Consider the following 8,952-nt stretch of genomic DNA (forward strand, 5'->3'; position numbering starts at 1 on the left):
GTTTGATACCTAAGTTAAAATGGAGTCTACTTTCTGTCACAAAACACTCATTTACTGCGATTTCTTCTAGAAACATGTAATCAATGTTTTCAATTTTAGGACACAGCTATCTGATCTTTGATGACACTTGTTTAAATTGATTACATCGTCTTCTTTCTTAAAAGATTGATTTAACTAGATTAATTCCGATAAGGTCAAAAGAACCAGATTTTATTTCAACCACGCAAATTACAAAACATTACACTTGTCTATTTAAAAACAACGGGAAAGGCTGTTCTTGTTAATTTTACACAATTGTAATCATTTTGTTTTACATTTTTTTCTTCCTATAAAAAAATGAATGAAGTCGAATGCTTGTTTATTCATTGTATAATTTTTGTTTCTTCGCAGGGAAAATCTACTGTTTATCCTATATCCAACAGTTTAATTTGCAAAATAGGGCGCTAAAAGTATATACGTGCTGATTTTTATAGGTCAAAATTTTTAAGAAAAATATCATATACAAAGTGAGCCTTCTAAAGCATTAATCAAAACAAAATTACAGAAACATTTCAGACTCTGTTTGTGTCTGTTCATAAAGGATAATGAAAACACCGGTAGCACCGGTTTCATGATCCTGTATGTTATGATCAAAAAGGTTAACCACACTAAGTGAAATTGTATATATGTACAAAATTATGCAACTAAAACAATTTTCAAACATCGAAGAATATGTAAAATAAAATAAAAATGTACTGCAAATATTTCTGCATATTATATGTAATCATTTAAACTATATGGAATTATTTCTTTTAGTAAAATTTGACTTAAACTTAAGAGAAAAAAATATTGTTTTTATTACCTCCCTTTATTTACATGAAATGTTAAATTCGGTAATATCTTTATAAATAATGCTTTTTGGAACCTACAATATTGATAAATCTTAATTTGAGCATCATATTTATGATTTAAAACCATATAATATTGTGTCACAGGATATTTAAGCAGTTCTCAATTTTCAATACTTAAAAGTGCCCCTTTTATGCCAATCAACATGTGAATATTTTAACAATACTATGTTTTAACTAAGGTCACAAAATATGTCATTTATTTTCCATGAACTAGCATTAACACGAAAGGGTGGCAAATTCCGTTTATTCAGAATGATGCTGACAATTAATCTTTCTAAATATTTTTTATTTCATTTTGTATACATTTATAGCTGGGGTTTTGGGCAATTTAGTCTATAAAGAAACTATTCCACTCCATATACGTATTCCACAAGTATCAGGGCAAATATCTTAATTGTATTAAGAATGAAATAAGGGACAAGGATAGTGATTGTTTAGTAACAAACTGTGATTAATCATCGACGGATTTACATGTATAGTTTATACTGAGGTTTTCATTAAACAATGGTTATTATGTGTTTCTTTGCGTCGTGTCCCGCGATTACCTAGGTAATATCAGCTGGAATTTACAAAACATGTTTTCATAATTATGTGGAAAAAATATATTTATTAATTTTCTTTTATGTTTTGCATATTATAATATGTTAAAAATGTATTTCAGACATTTGCTATGGACCTATCAACATTTCAAATTAAGCCCCATCATTTTATTGCCATAAGCGTACTGTTCACGTAAATATCTATTGTAGCTATATAGTACAAAATAGAGCAATTGTAAACAGGGTGAACCATCAATTTGCTTTGTAATTAATAAATAATTATATAATAGTTAATTCTAATTCTTTCATGGATAAATAAACATTATAGGAGAGAAAATGTGTTGAAGAAATTGACTGTATGATATGACTCGACTGCATAATTTTATGATTTTATCAGGTGCAATCATATTTCGGTAATTCTTAAAGCTTTCCTATCACATCACATTTCTAAATAGAGTTGGTACATTCTTTTTAGCCTAATATTTCTACTTAGTCTAGAATAACCCGAAACCACTCATTCAATAGACGTATTGGGTGTATAACATTAGCTGGCCGTACATTTAAATGAGTCGTCCATGATTATATAACATCACCAGCGTGATGAATTATAGAAACATTTAAAATTACACGGTACCATCAGTTAAACAAATGTTGCATGATGAAGTTGCGCTAATCCATTTACGACATCAATACCACTTTACAAACTGTCAGCATTGCCATCTAATGATATATACTGGTACTTAAATGTCTCTTAACAAATCATTAAGCTATAATGAGCATAGCGTAGCGAGAAACAGGGAAATCTAAATATTTTATTAAAGATCTGTCCGCAAGTTTTTCAAAGATATTGTTTTTGATTAAGATGTATTACATCATGTTACACTGCTGCTATTTACCAACAATATATGCCAAAAACACTTACCAGAATTCTTCAAATGAATGCTTCTTGTCAATCGTAATCACACAATTAAGAATAATACAAAAACCATCAAACGTACATGGACGTTTTATTTTTCAACCTCTTTCCAATATTGCGAAAGCATGCTTTCTGTGAAGGTCTCTTATTGGGAAATCAATATCGCATTGCACTTTCATTTTACATATAAAACTTGTAAATATAATTATTATGAATAATCCTTATTACTGATTTTCCATAAATGGCATGGTGCAAGATAATAAAATATGGAATGTTCTTAAATGTTATTCATAAGGATCTTTATTGCAATATCACGTAAGGTCTATAAAATAATAAGACGCTTATAAAAGAATTAAACTATTTAAATATCTCGCTCTGAAGCGACTGAACATTTTATGATGTTTAATTTCTTATTGTTACATAGTTTTGACATACTTTTAAAAAGTAGTGTTTATCAAGATCGACCGGACTCTTAAATGAATTGTTAATTAATTATTTTGAAATCAGTTACAAAATATTTCAAAATTAGACCTTTTCAATTGACAGATAAGAAGGACAAAGACTTTGTTTTTATGCCTGTTCTTATTCATTTACGATTAATGAGACAGGTTTAAATATGCTTGAAGACTTCGTTATATATTGCTCTTAAATATATGTTGAAATTAAATGTAAAAAAAATCTTTTATGTTTTAAAAAAGAAGACAAAATGGCACGCACATGAGACAATCTCCTACGAAATTAAACGAGACAATCTTGAACCAGGAGTTAAATCAGAAAACACTCAGCATTAAAACATTCTTAACAACTGGGAATATTCCATGCCAACAGTTCTTTCTCTAGGAAAAAATCCTTTAATCTTCAATTTAAACTTAATTTGTGTATTGCCTTTTCTATAATCACATTAATTACTATTTTGTTTCCTAGTTTGTAAAGGCTGTTTGGTGTAAATAAGTAAATTATGTAGGCAATAAGGGAATTCTCATATCATTATTAATTATTGTGTTACACTCTTATTGATTTATTTTTTTTTATCTAGAAGAAAATAGCTGGAATTCAGGAAATCTTTAAATCAAGTTTCCTATCACATTTTGAGGAATAGATTATAGATTATGGTTAAGAGAGCACCAATTCCTGAGATACTTCTAAAGCTTTGTTATAATATCCAAGAAACATTTTCAGTATCAAAGATTTAACAATGTAAATATCGGCGAACAAAATAAAATGTAAGAGATTCTATTACGTTATATATAGTCGTTACTGATATTAAGACTAGTTTCAACACTCGATTATGTACATCTTTAAAAAAAACTATCGCACAAAGAATCATAGTGTAAACGACATGGAAAATAATGCAATTGCAACGTATGCACGAATTATGTGTCGATCTTGCTGGTTATTTTATTACGATGACTCAAATATGGTCTGTATTTAGTTTAAATTAGTTTGTATTAAAGTATTATCTGCACAATAGGCATTGTCAACCGTACTAAAATTGGCCCCTGCTCGTGTGATGTTAGATTAGAAATCCAGTTTAAAATGTGTTCTCCTTTCTGCCTCAAAACACTCATTTACTCCGATTTCTTCTAAAAACTTGTAATCAATGTTATCAATTTTACAGAACATAGATTTCTGGTCTTTGTTGACACTTGTTAAGATTGTTTCGAGCGTCGATTTAACTAGATTAATTCCGATAAGGTCAAAAGTACCAGATGTAATTTCAACTACGCAAATTACAAAACATTACATTTGTTTCTTCCAAACAAAAAGAAAACGTGTTCTTGTTAGTCCAGTCATTTTGTTTTACATCGCTTTCTTCCATAAAACAATAGAAATAAATAAAGTCCTTGTTTATTCCTTGTGACCAGTAAACAGTTCGTCTCAAATATAACTAGTTAAGCACTTGGGCGATAACAGAATATACGGGGTGATATTTAGAAGTTCTAAGGTCTAAAAATATCAAATTCTAATACAAACTGAAATGACTTCATTTTCTACTTGTTTCTTTTTTTTACATTTATATATGGACGCATTTCTTTATATCACATACTCAATATACATTTGCTACCTGTTGGAATCTTTACAATAATATGACATACTTTCTTATTGATTACATGGATGCATTCCACGACATTTATGTGATAATCATTATAAATTATTAAGATATGAATTACAGCATGCGGAATAATTATTTAGCAATCATAAGTAATTCCTCACATGATTATCCTATGAGATTTATCCCTTAATGGAACAAATGAATGATCCAAAGTGATACCGTTGCTTTCTTTATTTAAATATACAATCATGGGATCTTATTTCAATGTATTTATTTTCACAATTTTCTAATCTTGCGGTAAAACATTTTAAACTAGATTCGACATTTTTTTTTTGAATGTCATGTAAAAGATAGTAAAATAGTTAATTCTAATTGTTTTAAGGATAAATAAATATTACTAACATGGAAAAGTGTTCAAGTATTTGATTCCATGATGTGACTATATAATCAAACAATTGTCACATCACATGTGTTAAGATATCTAGTTTATATATTTACTTTGTCAAACATAACCCCAAACAACTCTTTAAGCAGACGTGATGGTTATATAATATAAGCTGATTATATCCTATATAATGAGTCGTCCATGATTATATAACATTACTAGCCTGATAAATTATTGAAACATTTAAGATTGCACGGTGTCATCAGTAAATCAAATGTTCCGTGACCAATTTGCTTCAATCCGATTACGACGTCAAAACTCCATAACGTTATTAAAGTCTGATAGTGTAAGCATTTCCATCGAATGATATATACTGGCACTTAAATGTCTTTAAACAAGTTATTAAGCCATTATAAATTTAGGGAGAAACAAAGAGATCTGAATATGTTGTCCAATATATGTTCGCACGTTTTTCAAAGACATTCTTTTTTAGGATGTTTACGTCATATAACACTGCTGTGATTTACTAACAATATATGCTAAATAATGATAGAAATAATGATTTAAACAGCTAAAAAAGAGCGACGTATGATCGACTGTTACTGTCTTTAGCCTTTTATTTTCTTGTTATGTAGTTTTGAGGCACTCTGAGTGTTTAAAGACGCGGCGTTTAAAAGAACTATATGCTAAATCGACTCGCAGAAATTTTTCTAATTGAGACCTTCTCATTGATGAAAAGGGTAGGGAAAGTACAATTTTTTTCCATGCCTGTTCTAATTTGTTAAGAATTTATGATATTGGTTTAATATCCAAGCAGTGCACTGAAATATATGTTCATATTAAATTAAAAAAAAACACATATTTTATGTTTTTAGAGAAGATAAAATGCCACACGCATGATAAAGCATGATACAATCTCCCATGGAATTGAATGAAACAATCGTCAACCATGAGATAAATCAAATAACACAGCATTAAACCATGGACATGAAATAATAATTTCTCTCGAAAAAGTTTCCTTCAATCTTGAATTAATTTAAATCTTAATTTGTTTATTCTCTTTCTATAACCATTTAAAATATATCATGTTTACCAGTTTGTAAAGTTCCTTTGGTGTTATTTATTTCTTTGTGAATAATTCAATTAAGTAGGCAATCTGGAAGTGTTTATATCATATTAATTATTGTGTTTCACTCGTAATGATTCATTTTTAATCTAGAAGAGAATAGCTGTAATGCAGGAAGTCTTTATATCAAAGTATTTCCTTTCACGTCTGGAATGTATGTAATGATGTTTAATAATATGGTTATATAAAACTGACTTAACAAATAGAAATTTCTCTCGATAAAAAATCCTTCAATCTTAAATTCAATTAAATCTTAATTTGTTTATGCTTAACATGTTTCACTGATTGCCGTTTTAAACAGAATGGTCCATAGCATATATGATTGATGAAAGCAGAAAAAGAATGAGAAAGGCTAATTTCAAACCGAATCATTTACTGAGCAAAATCTATGTTTTATTATTTGTTGTTTTCATACTTTGATGACGTTTCAAACCTAATGGTTTGCTTAACAATCTACCTTTAAGCTGACCTCAAAATATATGTTTGGGATTCTGAATTTTAGAAAGATTTTAAAGTATTATACTACTTGCAATCTGCATCTGATCCGGCAAAAATATTTAATTTAATGGAGATGCTTGATATGTTACTTTAAAGGAACAAAGCCATTCTCAAATTAGATTTGATAGATTTAACTACAAACATAAAAGTTGAAAGCTAATGATCAGCTTTGACGAGTACTAAAAGATAATTGAATTGATTCCGCTCAATTATATCTTTTATATGATGCACTCTCTATTGTTTCAGAAAACTCCCTAATGTAACATCTATCGATATTGACAATTGCCCCAAGCCTGAACAATATTTGATTTTTTTGAAGGAAGTCCTGCTTTAATTTAAAAAAGGATCAGTTAGGAGAGTGTCGTTTGACAACAAAATTAGCCTAGTTCAGCCCCTTATAGTTCACATAGAAGGTACCGTTTGATCATCGTCTGTACTGTTTGCTTTTCAGTCAATACATAACTTGAAATTTTATTTCCTAAAAAGGTGGTTTTCTCAAGATTGAAGAATGGAAAAGTTTACGATTTTTTGATATGGTAAGGGTTTCCAACCTCCCTGCCTTGTATATTGCTTGAACTGATTTAATTGCAATGAATGTGAACACATATTTTGAAGATATTGAACTGCGTTTATCTAAATGAACAAATTAAAGCTAGTCCATTGTTCTGTTAAATTGATGATTAAAACATCTATTTTTTCTAACTTTAATACTTTAATGTCCCTATACAATTTCAAAGACAAAGTTCCCGTTTTTGTTGTTATTGTTATGAAACGATTAAACTTTTTTGTTTGCTTTCGCGTTTCAGAACAAACAGAATTGAAATTCAATATTCAATTTCTGCAAATTACATAATCCCGATATTGTTAACATATTGTTAAGCTTTGTTCAAAGTCATAATTATTTCAGTGAATCAAAGGTTAATAATGTGATACATTTGATATCATGTGTCCATGTACATTAAAATCATATAATCATGCTTATGAAACACGGACTGACATTTAAAATTTTCCTTTAGACTTATTTTGTCATTAGCGATTAATCGCCTATTATACCTCAGGAATGATATCAATTTTCTTTTTTTTTTTTTAAATTTTGATACCTTATTACAGTTTCAATAATAATAATATAATAATAATAATAATAATAATAATAATAATAATAATAAATAATAATAATAAAAATAATAATAATAATGATAATAATAATAATAATAATAATAATAATAATAATAATAATAATAAATAATAGTACTCTTTTTTTCCAATGTGCACCGTTTCTGTCTTACACCTTAATAACCCATTTATCTATTCATTGAACATAAAAGTTATATAACACGACTGTTCGATGCAATATATTGCTAAGATGAATTGATTTATATACAGTTCATATCGCATGTTACACACCTCCTCTGTTGTTTGTGACAGGTCTATAGTTTTCGGATAGACCTGTTTAAACAAAAGAAAGTCCGTTATGAGGTCTATCTTTTGCACGTTCACAGGTCTGTTCTAGTCAGACAGACCCGGTCATGAAATACACGTGAAAAATAGACCTGCCTATGCGCAGACAAAGAAAACATGAAATGCAATCAAATATTAAAACCCTTTTAAGTAAGAAATTATTCTAGCATACCTATATACAATCTTTGAATAAAAATAATGGGTAGCATATCAAAGTTAGGACACATTTAACATTTATTTAATCGCGTCATTTTTAAAGTAATAGTTATTCTGTCATTAAGTTCATAATATAACAAAATGGACGCTTCAAGTTCATATCTCTGAAACTATATAGCAGAAATCACAGCATACTCATTACGATTTTAAAATGTTTATAAAACTATAATTGATTTAGTTTAAAACATTTTATGATGAACGATCATATCTTATTCCAGAACACTTTATAATCTGCTATTTAAAATATAGTTTCGGTTCATGTATCTTACACTTGCCAACAATATACATATGTAAGTCTTTTGTGGTCTGCTGGGTATCCACACATTGCCCTTCGGACAGTTGCCCCCTCGAAAGTTTGCCCCCTTTTTGCAGTGGCGGTCATTTGCCCCCTCTTATCTTTGGAAGGGGCGGACATTTGCCCCCCCCCCCTTCCTGTTTAAAAAAATATTATATTGTTGAATTGTTTGCTACCATAATTCATCGCCTATTGTGGAAATTTCATGGTACTTAAATACACAAAAACTCGCGCAAATTTGTGAAAGTCAAAATAGTATCCATAAACAAATAATACTAAAAAATCTATACACGAGATGACAAGTGACAAATCACAACGGAAAAGAGGGGGCAAACATCCGGAGGGCAACTGTCCGGGGCAAATGTCCTAGAATCTGCATTGTCTGATACGAAATACTATCAACATTCATTCTTTAACACACCTTCTATTACAGTCTGTTCACTTTATTATTGACAAATTGCACATTTAGCTTTTTTGATTTTAAAGGGGAAAGCAAAATTAATTTAAATGCAAAAAATATATTGTATTTAAGCAGAACGTTGATAAAAGCTTACCTGTATATGCATTGTGTTAAAA

This window comes from Ruditapes philippinarum, unplaced genomic scaffold (assembly GCF_026571515.1).
Source record: "Ruditapes philippinarum isolate M1 unplaced genomic scaffold, ASM2657151v2 ctg2193_1_1_1_1, whole genome shotgun sequence".
Lineage (NCBI taxonomy): Eukaryota > Metazoa > Mollusca > Bivalvia > Venerida > Veneridae > Ruditapes > Ruditapes philippinarum.